We start from the raw sequence: 15,272 nt of genomic DNA on the forward strand, positions 1-15,272 counted from the left end.
ACCCTTATACTCATCCCTGATCCCTGATCCTTGATGAACTCACACGGGACAAAGAAGGGTTCAGAGACAGAAAAGGTCTCTGAAGCATAACTGCCATGCAAGTAGATAGAATCTGAGATGCTCTATTGATAACAAGAACATCCTCAGATGAGCACAGTCTCAGGAGGCCCTGGCTGAAGAGAGAAAAAGAGAAACACAAGAGAAATCTGGTCCACCCAGCAGCTGCCCCTCGATCTGGAGAAAGAGAACTAAACAGAAGCCAATAGCCCTGCAGCAAACCCATCAGTCTCCGGGGTTTAGGTCCCAGCAAAGTGCTGCCTTGAAAGGATGACATTGTGACTGAAAGATCTGTTAAACATGCTGGGAACATCACCCTTTATCGTGGTAGGAGTTGTCTTCAAGAAGACTGGATTTCATTAATGTTGCCTAGCCCAGATATTGTGGCCTCTATGGCTCAAAAGAGTCCTCTAGAGGGCTGAAAGCAGAAAAAGAGTGTCCCTAAGCTGTCCCTTTGTCACAGAAGGGAAGCCTTGAAGTCCCATCAAGGTGACCTGGCCAAAAGGCATTGGGCATCTCTGAGCCAAGACATGACTCTGAGAATCCCTAGTCAAGAAGGGAAACCTCTGATAATACCAGGAATGCTCCAGCCTGAAACCTTTGCTATCTCCAGCCCCAAAGGTTGCCACTTCTGGGATCCAAAGAGGTAAAGTTCCTGGTGCTCCTTATCCACGCCCACCAAAACTGTGGTAAGAGGCAGGTCTGTGAAAGAATTCAGCCTTTCAACCCAAAACGGAACAAGACAAAACACAAATACAAAAACAGAGGAGATATGTTCTTTAGTACATATCAAACAGGATAGAGTGTGAGAATAGCAGTAAGAGAGGAACCACCTTCCAAGCAACGAGTTTTTGATCCACAGAGCCTGCATGTAATATTTTGAAATGAATCAGTTAGGCAGGGATCCCAATGCCAGGCACTATTCTAGGATGTGGGAATAGAGAAGTGACAGCATTTGTAAGCAGAAGAGACACTGTCTCGGGCACTCTTGGCAGTAAGGTTTTCTTGATAACTCTGAGGTGCTATACATATACACACCTACTTCCTGTGATGTAAAGGGCCGCTTCTGCAAAGCTGATGTGAAACAACCTTTCACAAACGAACTGTTCTTCTAAGAAGTGACACGAAACAGGAGCAGTAATTCATATAGAGATCATAAAAACAGAAAGATCTATTTTCCTCATGAAAGAATACTGGTTCTCAAGCATAATTCAGACAAATTCTGGTCAAGAAGCCATCTGAGGGAGTGATGTTTAGCCAATGAGCAAAACTGAAATGAGAGAGCCAGGAGATACTAAATCATAGCGATAAATATCACCACCAACTATCACATGCTTCAAATCATCCTTCAAATGATCCTTCAACTTGCCACATACATATGAAATAATGAAATGATTTTAGAAAGAAGCACCTTGAAGAACTTGGAAGTCCAAATAAAGGAAGATTGTAAGGCACAGTCTCTCCCATTATCAACTTACTATTTCAACTCCGTAAGCCTCAGGGTCCTCACTCGAGAGTTTGGCATAGGAACCCTGATGGCAATATGAAACCTTTTTGGCAAATTAAAACTGTGAATTTGCCTGACATTAGGAGACATCAGTTCATACAAAACCACATGTACTTCATGTAAAATAGTTCAAGGTTCCAAGCCACACCCCCTACAGCTGACTACAGAATTATACTAGCCCTCAATTCCCACTGAACCAAGCTTCACAAGATGGCAATAATAGCTAACCAGAAAAGGAATATTGTGGTTTTTAAAAGCAAAGTCACTGCATTCAAGATATGGAGCCATTCTGACGGAAAAACTGGAAACGAAGTTCCCTAGTTAAAGAACAAGAAGACACGTGCTTAAAAACCGAAAGTCTAATCTATGCCATAGACAAGCACAGGCTCCCTTCCCTGCTCCTGGCTGTTCCTCTGATCAAGCGCCCAGTAGAATGCAGCAAGGACACATTGTGTACCTAACATGTTATTCTAAGTCCAACTTCTTTGAGAGTCAGATTTTGTTTTATTAATTTGACCTTTTAACCTGACTTGGAGCATAGAGAATGTTTCTTTTCTCAAGTGAGTAGAAAAAGTAAATACAACAGTTATACTCCAGTGTCCAGAAGTCAGTGTGGAATCGCATTGTCTCAACAGGCAGACACCCACCAGCAAATGTGGGAGAGAGACTTCTGCCCTTGTCAAAGCCCAAACTCATATAAGAAACACTAAACAGACTCAGTTTATTGGGTTTTTTTATGTGTTCCTCTCTCTCTCTTTCTCTCTCTCTCTCTCTCTCTCTCTCTCTCTCTCTCTCTCTCTCTGTGTGTGTGTGTGTGTGTGTGTGTGTGTGTGTGTGTGTGTGTAACAATAATAAGCAAAGTAAAACTGGCCATGAATTTGACAGGGAGTAAGGAGCTACTTGGGAGGGGCTGAAGGGAGCTAACACTGTAAGGGTTAGAAGGAGAGGACACTGAAGGCATTGGAGGAAGGAAGGGAGAGGGAGAAATGGTGTAATTATATCTGATTAAAATGTTAAAGGGCACATTTAAAGGCTGAGATGTCCTTGGAAAGAATCTCTGGGAACCGAGCATCTAGACTTCCACTTCAGCATCTGCAATGTAGGTGCAGCAGGCAAGGGGCTGTGGCAAGAATGTGCTGCAGAGCTTAACCTACTGTAAGTGACAGCACTGTCTGAGGCTTCTTCCTGTTGCTGAGGAAGAAGGGGTTGATTTGACTTCCAAGTCCAAATCACAGGCCACTGAAGGAACTGAAGCTGAGGTCATGGAGGTCTGCTGTTTACCAGGATGGCAGAGACAACACTGTAGCTTGTCCTGCCCACATCAATCATTAATCAATAAACTGCCCCACAGAGTTGCCTATGGACCAATATGATGGAGGCATTTCTTCAAGTAAAGCTCCCTCTTTGCAGGTAATCCAAGTTGTGTCATGTTGACAGAAAAGAAGAAGGAAGGAAGAAAGGAGGGAAGGAAGGAAATAAGGAAGGAAGGAGAGAAGGAAATAAGGAAGGAAGGAAGGAGAGAAGGAAATAAGGAAGGAAGTAGGGAGGGAAGGAAGGAGGGAAGGAAGGAGGGAAGGAAGGAGGGAAGGAAGGAAGGAAGGAAGGAAGGAAGGAAGGAAGGAAGGAAGGAAGGAAGGAAGGATTGAGGGAGGAAGGGAGGGAGGGAGGGAGGGAGGGAGGGTGAGGGAGGGAGGGAGGGAGGGAGGGAGGAAGGAAGGAAGGAAGGAAGGAAGGAAGGAAGGAAGGAAGGAAGGAAGGAAGGAAGGAAGGAAGGAAGGAAGGAAGGAAAAGCCTAAGGCACAGAGAAAACCCTGGTTTCAGTGAGAGTGAAGACTTAAGGCTCCTGAAAACCCTATCTGGTTTACATCAGGGGGAAACTGGCCTACGAAACCTACTCTTCCTATAAGTATTCCTTAAGGTCTGACTTTTCTCTGTGATTCCAAGTGATAATGAAGAGATCTGAATTAAACGGAAGCAGCCTGAATATGGCACCTGGCCCAAAACTTGTGCCATCCCTTCATTGCGCTTTGGCTAGTTAGCTCAAATAAATGACTCTGTGTTTAGGAAGGATTAAAAGATTTTTTAAATGGTTTCTCTGAGTGACATGCACTGGCATTGGAGTGATTTTTTTTTAATTGTACACTAGTTACTTCCCTGGCCAAATCCTTTGCATGACTGCAACTTCCCTGCATCATTTGAAATTGAAGCCATTTTGGATTAGGAAAAAAAAAAAACAGTTCGTTCCCTGTTGAGGGCATTTGCTCCTTCACTTTCACAAGAAACTTCACAGAGTCTGAAATTATTGCCATAACTCAGACCTATGAGATTTTTTTAAAAACCCACTTCAGATTAAACATAGCAGGAAATAGTTTTGAAGTCTATCATGTAAGATATCCAGAATGACAGACTTCTGTGGCAATCACAGCAGTAATTAATGCTACAACACTGAGAGTTTTCCACAGTAATTTCCAGTTCTTAAATTATATTTTTTCACAAAAACAATGTAACATTACCCAGATACCTATATTACAAAAGAGAAAACAGATTCCACCTGTGGGTTGGATCCTGCAGCCTTGGGAAAATATTCTCTTCAGTTACCAAAACAAGTTTTTCTCCTTGGCATTATGAGTCAACCAGGTGAGGGGGGAGAGAGGGAAGGAAAAAGGAAGGAAGGGAGGGAGGGATAAAAGAAAGGGAGGGAGGGAAGAAAAAGATCTTCCCTAGATAACAATTACTTCATAATCTCTCTTATCTCTCCTTTAGTCTTCAACCCAAGCAGTTTGTTTTTTTTTTTGATTTTTAATATTTTTATTACATATTTTCCTCAATTACATTTCCAATGCTATCCCAAAAGTCCCCCATAGCGCCCCACACTTCCCTACCCACCCATTCCCATTCTTTTGGCCCTGGCATTCCCCTATATTGGGGCATGTAAAGTTTGCAAGTCCAATGGGCCTCTCTTTCCATTGATGGCCTACTAGGCCATCTTTCGATACATATGCAGCTAGAGACAAGAGCTCCGGGGTTCTGGTTAGTACATCATGTTGTTCCAACAATAGGGTTGCAGATCCCTTTAGCTCCTTGAGTACTTTCTCTAGCTTCTCCATTGGGAGCCCTGTGATACATCCAATAGCTGACTGTGAACATCCACTCCTGTGTTTGCTAGGCCCCGGCATCGTCTCACAAGAGACAGCTATATTTGGGTCCTTTCAGCAAAATCTTGCTAGTGTATGCAATGGTGTCAGCGTTTAGAAGCTGATTATGGGATGGATCCCTGGATACGGCAGTCTCTAAATGGTCCATCCTTTCATCACAGCTACGAACTTTGTCTCTGTAACTCCTTCCCTGGGTGTTTTGTTCCCAATTCTAAGAAGGTGCACAGTGTCCACACTTTGGTCTTCATTCTTCTTGAGTTTCATGCGTTTAGCAAATTGTATCTTATATCTTGGGTATCCTAAGTTTTGGGCTAATATCCACTTATCAGTGAATACATATTGTGTGAGTTCTTTTGTGATTGTGTTACTTCACTCAAGATGATGCCCTCCAGGTCCATCCATTTGGCTAGGAATTTCATAAATTCATTCTTTTTAATAGCTGAGTAGTACTCCATTGTGTCAATGTACCATAATTTCTGTATCCATTCCTCTGTTGAGGGACATCTGGGTTCTTTCCACCTTCTGGCTATTATAAATAGGGCTGCTATGAACATAGTGGAGCATGTGTCCTTCTTACCGGTTGGGACATCTTCTGGATATATGCCCAGGAGAGGTATTGCTGGATCCTCCGGTAGTACTATGTCCAATTTTCTGAGGAACCGCCAGACTGATTTCCAGAGTGGTTGTACAAGCTTGCAATCCCACCAACAATGGAGGAGTGTTCCTCTTTCTCCACATCCTCGCCAGCATCTGCTGTCACCTGAATTTTTGATCTTAGCCATTCTGACTGGTGTGAGGTGGAATCTCAGGGTTGTTTTGATTTGCATTTCCCTGATGATTAAGGATGTTGAACATTTTTTCAGGTGCTTCTCTGCCATTCGGTATTCCTCAGGTGAGAATTCTTTGTTCAGTTCTGAGCCCCATTTTTTAATGGGGTTATTTGACTTTCTGGAGTCCACCTTCTTGAGTTCTTTATATATATTGGATATTAGTCCCTTATCTGATTTAGGGTAGGTGAAGATCCTTTCCCAATCTGTTGGTGGTTTTTTTGTCTTATTGATGGTGTCTTTAGCCTTGCAGAAGCTTTGTAGTTTCATGAGGTCCCACTTGTCAATTCTCAATCTTACAGCACAAGCCATTACTGTTCTATTCAGGAATTTTTCCCCTGTGCCCATATCTTCAAGGCTTTTCCCCACTTTCTCCTCTATAAGTTTCAGTGTCTCTCAACCCAAGCAGTATTAAATGCAGCTGCATGCACTGTGTCCTGGCTCTCAGTTGTATGCATCATCCCACCCATTCCAACATGGCTTCCAACATGGCCACACTATCGGCACCATCGTAGGGTGATCCAATAAAGACAATAAGTCACATGCCTGGTCTCCTTGAAATTTTTTAACCACACTTTCCCAAATTTCAAGTTTTGACTTCTGCATTGCCTTCTTCACTTAGAAGCAGAGAGCCACTTCTGAGATGACAAGTGTTTTCATTCCTTTCTGCACTTATATGTTCATGCAACTCAGGACCATAAATCTACCCCTCTTCTCACTCTATATACTACATTGTGAGATCTATTTTTAAATTTTTAATGTATTTTAAAATTCATAAATGGATGTAATGTTTTTAGATCAAGCTTGCCTCTTACCATCTCCTCCCCAGCCTCTCCCAACACTCTCCCTCCCTGCATCATGTGCCCCTTTGCTGAACCCATCTACTGCTGCCCATATGTGCACGTTGTGTGGCTACCTAGGACCACGGATAGCCTATCAGTAGCTTCATCCCTGAAGAAAGCTATCTTTCCCTAACCCTTCAGCATCCATGAGTCGCCATTAGCTCAGCTAGGGGTGGGTTTTCATGAACACCTTCCCCACCAATGCTGAATTTCTCAGATTAGTAATAAATAACTTAAGATATACCTCTTATTTTAATTCCATTCTATTGCTAAGGGTATTAGGGAGAGGGCAGTACATCATATCTCCATGGCCACCTAAGCAGATACCAGGAGCACTCACCATAGCAACTGAGCCTAATGAAGACTTTCCATCAGTGCTCCAAATGCTTTATGGGTATTCGTGTGCCTGCTCCTCACACCTACATCATGCCATATGGATCATTTGAAAGGTGATTAGAATGAGGTTCAGAGAGGCTACTTAGCATGTATAAAGGCATACAGTAGAAAGACCGGAGTTGAAAGTGAATGGAGGATTTGGATAGCCACAGGATCCCTTCATCTAGATATAAAGAAAATAGTCTTAACATGGAGAACAGTGCAAAAGGCAAGTGCATAAGTCAGATCTTAGCCTAACTATAACACATTGTAAAAGTGGTATTAAAAGTATCTATTAACTACTATAAATACTGAAATTTGTGAATACTATTAAGATTCATTTGGTTCAACATCCCTTAAAAGTAGACAGTGCAGAGGAAGGTTAAGTTTTGGTCGACTTTCTTAGTTAAGTCTTGCTTCAATTTTTCTACTTAATAGACTTATGCAGAAGGAACAAAAGTACCAAAGTAAAATACTCTGCCACCGACTAGGCCATCCTCTCATCAATGGGAGGAGAGGCCCTAGGTCCTAGGAAGTTTCTAAGCCCCAGTGTTGGGGAATGCCAGGACTGGGAATGGGAGTGGGTGGGTTGGGGAGCAGAGGAAGAGGGAGAGAATAGGGGATTTTCAGAGGGGAAACTAGGAAAGGGGATAACGTTTGAAATGTAAATAAAGAAAATATCTAATAAAAAATTTAAAAAGAAGGGAAAAATATTCTGCCACATAGAGAGCAGCACATATTCTATGATATAGTTATAAGCCACATCACCTACCTCGCAAAGCTAATTATAAAAGGGAAAACGTAGGGTAGCACTATAATGAAACACGAATGTCTGCTATTTTATCCCATTAATTGGGTTAATGAAGCCTGATAGTAAATCCATGTCCTGGAAAGAAGTAAGCCCTGAAAGGAGCAATGTGCTGCAAGTCTCTGCAAGATTTCTCACAATACAGTTTTGCATAAATAATGAATAGTCAATAAAAGACCACAATTAACCAAACATCTAATGAAAGTCCAGAACGTAGGCGACCAAAACATGGAGAATAGCAAATAACACGTGAGAAAATTTAGGTGCTAACATTAAGAAAAATTAAAGTAGACAATTTTAATTGAAACTATCTAAAAGATGGAGTAAGGATATAAAAATATCCACTGTCATCACTCTTACTCGATTTTATAATACTGGTGCCCTGAGTCAGAGCAATTGGGCAAGAAAAAAAAAAAAAAAAAAAACAAGATTATAATGGGAATGAAGGAAGTTAAATTATTCATTCCTGTTAACATATAACAACATTTCACATATAGAGAAACCAAAGGACTCACTGGGGAAAAAAACTGATAAAAATGATTCAGTAATTTTTTAGCAACAAAAAAATCAGAATGTAGAATGTCACTGGATTTATATACAATGCAATGAACTTGCTAGAAAAGGAATAATAAAAACGATTCCTACTTTAACTGTAGCTACATAAGGTCTGGAACTGTATAATCAAGGGTATAAATGATCTCTACTTAGAACATCACCAAACTCTGCACTGGGGAGTCAGTAACGCGCCTGGCAAGCACTAGGACCTGCAATCCAGCCCCAGAAACCATCTTTGAAAGGCCCAGGCTTGGTGAAGCATGTCTGTAATCATGGTGCTGAGCACATGGAAGCAGCACTGTCGCTGGGCCTCACTAACCAGACAGCACAGCCTCCTTGGTGAGTTCCAGGACAGTGAAGGACCCTGCCTCAAAAACTGGGCATCCACCTAAAGAACAATATCTGCAGCTTCCCCCTAACCTCCACATACATAGGTGCACACAAGAATGTGTGTGCGCACACACACACACACACACACATACACGCACGCTAACACTAATCAGTAAGCTCTGGTGAAAATCTTCAATAAGACACGAGAAAATCGGAAAGAACTCCCAGCTTCGTGGATCACGAGAGCTCATATTTATAAAATGTCTATGCAACCCCAAGAACTTCCAAATGCAGTTCAGCCCCCCAACAAAGTGTCTGTGCTATTTTGCATAGGAATAGGGAAAACAGTCCTAGATCCCAAGTAATCAAACTGACTTTGAGTACAAAGTCAAAGCTGTAGGAATCACACCTGAGCTCGAAACACACCACAAGCCTGCCATGCCCCAAACAACTTGGTACAAGAAGAGAAGGAGGAGGAGGAGGAGGAGGAGGAGGAGGAGGAGGAGGAGGAGGAGGAAGAGGAGGAGGAGGGGGAGGAGGAAGAGGAAGAGGAAGAGGAAGAGGAAGAGGAAGAGGAAGAGGAAGAAGAAGAAGAAGAAGAAGAAGAAGAAGAAGAAGAAGAAGAAGAAGAAGAAGAAGAAGAAGAAGAAGAAGAAGAAGAAGAAGAAACACATAGATCAACTAAACAGAATAAAGGAAAAATAAATCCACAAGTCTACAAGTCACTTATTTTTGACAAAAGATACTAGAAACACACATTGGCTGAAGAAAGTCTTCTTTAGAATACAATGCCATGAAAACATATGATCATGTACACAGAACCGAAACTAGACAGCTATCCCCCATGTTCATAAATAAATCAGCACAAATGTGTCGGCGGTGCAAATGACAACCTAAACTCTATATTACAAAGGGTGACTAGATACAATTCATGTGTTAACTGAAGAACTAGAAGAGAAGCATCCCAAAACAAAGACTTGATAACCACTTAAGACAATGGGAATGGGAACCAAAGAGCTGGCTCAGCAGGTAAGAGCACTTATTGCTCTTGTGGAGGACCCAGGCTCAGTTCACAGCATGTACATCAGGCAGCTCACAGCTGCCTGTAACTCCAGTTCCAAGTGAACTGCTCCAGATGCCCTTTTGGGACCTCCACAGACACCTTCACATGTGTGGTACACATACACTTGGACATACACACATACCCTTTGAATAAAATAAAATAAATCATGTTAAAAGAAGATAGACTGTCAATAGGACAAAACTGCAACCAACAGATTGGGAAAAGATCTTTACCAATCCTATATCCAATAAAGGGCTAATATCCAATATATACAAAGAACTCAAAAAGTTAAGACTCCAGAAAACCAAATAACTCTATTTAAAAATTGGGTGCAGAGCTAAATAAAGAATTTCAACTGGGGTATATCAAATGTCCAAGAAGCACCTAAAGAAATGTTCAATATTCTTAGTCATCAAGGAAATGCAAATAAAAACGACACTGAGATTCCACCTCACAGTAGTCAAAACGGCTAAGATCAAAAAATTAGGTGACAGCAAAGGATGTGGAGAAAGAACACTCCTCCATTGCTGGCAGGATTGCAAGCTGGTATAACCACTCTGGAAATCAGTCTGGCGGTTCCTCAGAAAATTGGACACAGTACTACCTGAGGACACAGTTATACCATACCTGGGCATATACCCAGAAGATGCTCCACTATGTAAGAAGGACACATGCTCCACTGTTGCCCGCCGCTTTTGTTCCCCCTGGTAAGAACACACTCAGGGCAACCGGAATCTTCTGCGGCACAAGCTTTATTGCTTACCCCATCAGGAGCCAGTGGAGAAGAGAGCCAGAGAGAGAGAGATGGTGGAGCCCCCTCCCTTTTATGGAGGACTGTCCTCCGCCTCGGACGTGTCACTCCCTGATTGGCTGCAGCCCATCAGCCAGAGTTGTCATCACGGGAAAGGCAGAGCACATGGGGTGGGAAACTACCCCAGCGCATGTGCAGATGGTTTGTTTACTACTTAGAACACAGGTGTCAGTGCCATCTTATAATGGCGAATGTGAGGACGGCTCCTTACATCTCCCCCTTTTCTTTTATTTAAGAGCAATAGGCCACCCATAATAATGAGAGTGGAGATAGAGGTCAAATCCCCAGTGTGTAAAATAGGGGCTTTACACAAAACCTCCTCCCAGGCTCATCACCCGAAGGGGTCTTGGTCTGCTCCCGTGTCGTTTTTCCTGGGGGAAGGACACTTGGACACTCAACCTTCTTGAAAGATGACATGTCTCCCTAGAATAGGCTCATATATGCCACAGAGCCCTTCTACTGCAGTGCTTAGCCGTGCAACTCTCTCGGGCTGCTGAAGCACACTCACTCTATCCCGTGCAATGAGACTAGCCTCGTGGGGTGCAAGAGCTGAGTGGCCAGCGACCTATTGCTTAAGCATAGATAACCATATATCAGGGGAAACACCATGTTCTAGTGCTGCAAGCGCCTGGGAAATAACCACCATGTCTCTCCTAATTTGGGCCTTAAGCTTACAGACCAATCAGAGAAGCAACACTAATCCACAGCAAAGAACAGCTCCAAATAATTCCACCCCCACCCATTCTTTAAAGAAGGAAAATGTTGAAAAGATAGTCCTTAGGTCAGGGACAGGTCCAAGTGCGTGGGGCAAGTCTCAATTTTCAAAGGGTCTGTTCAAATTTAGCCGTCCAATTCTGTATCTCCCAACGCTGCTCTCCCTTTGTTGTTATCGCACTGGACATCACCAAGACGAGGGACATCAGTATTCCCTTGGTCAGTCTGGATTTTTCGGGTGAGTCTTTCTGGTATCCAAAATGGGTTGTCTTCATTCTGTGGAAAAACACAAACAGCTCCCCTGGATCTTATCAAAATAGGATCCGGGCCTTTCCATTTGTTATTTAAAACATCTTTCCATTTAACCATCTCTTTGGGCCTATCTGGCTCTGAACAATGACGTTCAGCCGCTGTATCTTTGTTAATTGTCCAGTGGCTTCACCTGTTCGGGAGAGCGCCTTCCAGGCCTTAATAGCCATGGAGGAAATTTGGGCATAAGCTCCCCAGTGATAATTTGTTTGATCAGCGGTATAAGCTCCCTGACCCGTTAACAGGTCAAAGGTCCAATCTCTCTGCTCTGGAGTCAAAGCGGCAGCATTTGCTCGGGCCTGCGTTTGTGCAGCCTCTTGCCATAGAGCTCTCCATTCCATATATTTGCCCGCACTGGGGAGAGCGGCTTTTGCAATCATTTGCCAGACGTCAGGAGTTAATGCCTCGCCAGCAAGCCTGCCTAACTGCACCAAGGTGAAATTAGCATTGGCTCCATATTTACGGACCGATTCGGCAAGCTCTTTAATCTGTGTATAATCTACCGGAGCGTGAACACGCCCACCCTCGGCTCCTTCAAAGACCGGAAATGCCTGTTGTATCTTCCTTTGTGCCTCTCTTGAAATGAACGAGTTCGCGCACTGCCTCTCTGCACAGGGCTGACGCACTACGCAAGGCGGGGACTCCGCATAGGTCGGAGGTGCACTATGACCTTGAAGCCGACTGCCCAAAGGCCGAGCAGCAAGCTGGACTTTTGCCAGCCGCTTTTGGCTTTTTTCTTGACCTATAAGCTCGCATTTCTCTCTCATAACCAGCTGCTCCCTCCTCCAAGTCTGTTTTCTCAGAAGAGCTAATTTCTTTATCTAATTCACAGCTACTAAGAACTGGCTCTTTAAACTCATCTCTTTTCTCCTCTTTCCTTCTAATCTCTCCCCAGGTATTTTTCCCTGACATTAACTTTTCTTTTTTCCTTTGTTTTTTCTCCTCTTTCCTTCTAATCTCCCCCCAGGTATTCTTCCCTGACATTAACTTTTCCTTGGGTTCAAGACCCGTGGAAAGGCCTGTATACTTATTTGGCCCGCCATGTTTTCTCTTTTTTCCTGCTCTCTCTCCCCGCTTTACTTCTGATAGACTGTCTTGAATTTCGTTCAGAATTCTCCACCCTGTCTTAACCACTTGTTGACATGTGAAAAGAAATAAAAGGGCTTTTAACACTAGAGAAAGTTCAAGACCAGACATACCTTGTAAAGCTGTAATGAACGCACATCCGTTCCCCAGCTGAAGAGTTCTGAACCCACGCCAGATCCTTCTCAACAGTCTGTTTTGTGGGAACACTTCATTACCACAGTTCCCCAGCTGAAGAGTTCTGAATCCACACCGGATCCTTCTCAACAGTCTGTTTTCCGGGAACACTTCATTAACCGCTCCTTCCCCGTGATGTAGTAGCTCCCGGGTTTCAGCACCATTTGTTGCCCGCCACTTTTGTTCCCCCTGGTAAGAACACACTCAGGGCAACCGGAATCTTCTGCGGCACAAGCTTTATTGCTTACCCCATCAGGAGCCAGTGGAGAAGAGAGCCAGAGAGAGAGAGAGAGATGGCGGAGCCCCCTCCCTTTTATGGAGGACTGTCCTCCGCCTCGGACGTGTCACTCCCTGATTGGCTGCAGCCCATCAGCCAGAGTTGTCATCACGGGAAAGGCAGAGCACATGGGGTGGGAAACTACCCCAGCGCATGTGCAGATGGTTTGTTTACTACTTAGAACACAGGTGTCAGTGCCATCTTATAATGGCGAATGTGAGGACGGCTCCTTACACTCCACTATGTTCATAGCAGCCTTATTTATTTTTTTTTTAATTTTTAATATTTTTATTACATATTTTCCTCAATTACATTTCCAATGCTATCCCAAAAGTCCCCCATAGCGCCCCACACTTCCCTACCCACCCATTCCCATTCTTTTGGCCCTGGCATTCCCCTATATTGGGGCATATAAAGTTTGCAAGTCCAATGGGCCTCTCTTTCCATTGATGGCTGACTAGGTCATCTTTCGATACATATGCAGCTAGAGACAAGAGCTCCGGGGTTCTGGTTAGTACATCATGTTGTTCCAACAATAGGGTTGCAGATCCCTTTAGCTCCTTGGGTACTTTCTCTAGCTTCTCCATTGGGAGCCCTGTGATACATCCAATAGCTGACTGTGAACATCCACTCCTGTGTTTGCTAGGCCCCCGGCATCGTCTCACAAGAGACAGCTATATTTGGGTCCTTTCAGCAAAATCTTGCTAGTGTATGCAATGGTGTCAGCGTTTAGAAGCTGATTATGGGATGGATCCCTGGATACGGCAGTCTCTAAATGGTCCATCCTTTCATCACAGCTACGAACTTTGTCTCTGTAACTCCTTCCCTGGGTGTTTTGTTCCCAATTCTAAGAAGGTGCACAGTGTCCACACTTTGGTCTTCATTCTTCTTGAGTTTCATGCGTTTAGCAAATTGTATCTTATATCTTGGGTATCCTAAGTTTTGGGCTAATATCCACTTATCAGTGAATACATATTGTGTGAGTTCTTTTGTGATTGTGTTACTTCACTCAAGATGATGCCCTCCAGGTCCATCCATTTGGCTAGGAATTTCATAAATTCATTCTTTTTAATAGCTGAGTAGTACTCCATTGTGTCAATGTACCATAATTTCTGTATCCATTCCTCTGTTGAGGGACATCTGGGTTCTTTCCACCTTCTGGCTATTATAAATAGGGCTGCTATGAACATAGTGGAGCATGTGTCCTTCTTACCGGTTGGGACATCTTCTGGATATATGCCCAGGAGAGGTATTGCTGGATCCTCCGGTAGTACTATGTCCAATTTTCTGAGGAACCGCCAGACTGATTTCCAGAGTGGTTGTACAAGCTTGCAATCCCACCAACAATGGAGGAGTGTTCCTCTTTCTCCACATCCTCGCCAGCATCTGCTGTCACCTGAATTTTTGATCTTAGCCATTCTGACTGGTGTGAGGTGGAATCTCAGGGTTGTTTTGATTTGCATTTCCCTGATGATTAAGGATGTTGAACATTTTTTCAGGTGCTTCTCTGCCATTCGGTATTCCTCAGGTGAGAATTCTTTGTTCAGTTCTGAGCCCCATTTTTTAATGGGGTTATTTGACTTTCTGGAGTCCACCTTCTTGAGTTCTTTATATATATTGGATATTAGTCCCTTATCTGATTTAGGATAGGTGAAGATCCTTTCCCAATCTGTTGGTGGGTTTTTTTTTTTGTCTTATTGATGGTGTATTTAGCCTTGCAGAAGGTTTGCAGTTTCATGAGGTCCCACTTGTCAATTCTCGATCTTACAGCACAAGCCATTACGGTTCTATTCAGGAATTTTTCCCCTGTGCCCATATCTTCAAGGCTTTTCCCCACTTTCTCCTCTATAAGTTTCAGTGTCTCTGGTTTTATGTGAAGTTCCTTGATCCACTTAGACTTGACCTTAGTACAAGGAGATAGGAATGGATCGATTCACATTCTTCTACATGTTAACAACCAGTTGTGCCAGCACCATTTGTTGAAAATGCTGTCTTTCTTCCACTGGATGTTTTTAGCTCCATTGTCGAAGATCAAGTGACCGTAGGTGTGTGGGTTCATTTCTGGTTCTTCAATTCTATTCCATTGGTCTATTTGTCTATCACTATACCAGTACCATGCAGTTTTTATCACAATTGCTCTGTAGTAGAGCTTTAGGTCCTGCATGGTGATTCCACCAGAGGTTCTTTTATCCTTGAGAAGAGTTTTTGCTATCCTAGGTTTTTTGTTATTCCAGATGAATTTGCAGATTGCACTTTCTAATTCGTTGAAGAATTGATTTGGAATTTTGATGGGGATTGCATTGAATCTGTAGATTGCTTTTGGCAAGATAGCCATTTTTACAATGTTGATCCTGCCAATCCATGAGCATGGCAGGTCTTTCC

Source organism: Mus caroli, unplaced genomic scaffold (genome assembly GCF_978045245.1).
Source record: "Mus caroli unplaced genomic scaffold, Mus_caroli_1 scaffold_6, whole genome shotgun sequence".
NCBI lineage: Eukaryota > Metazoa > Chordata > Mammalia > Rodentia > Muridae > Mus > Mus caroli.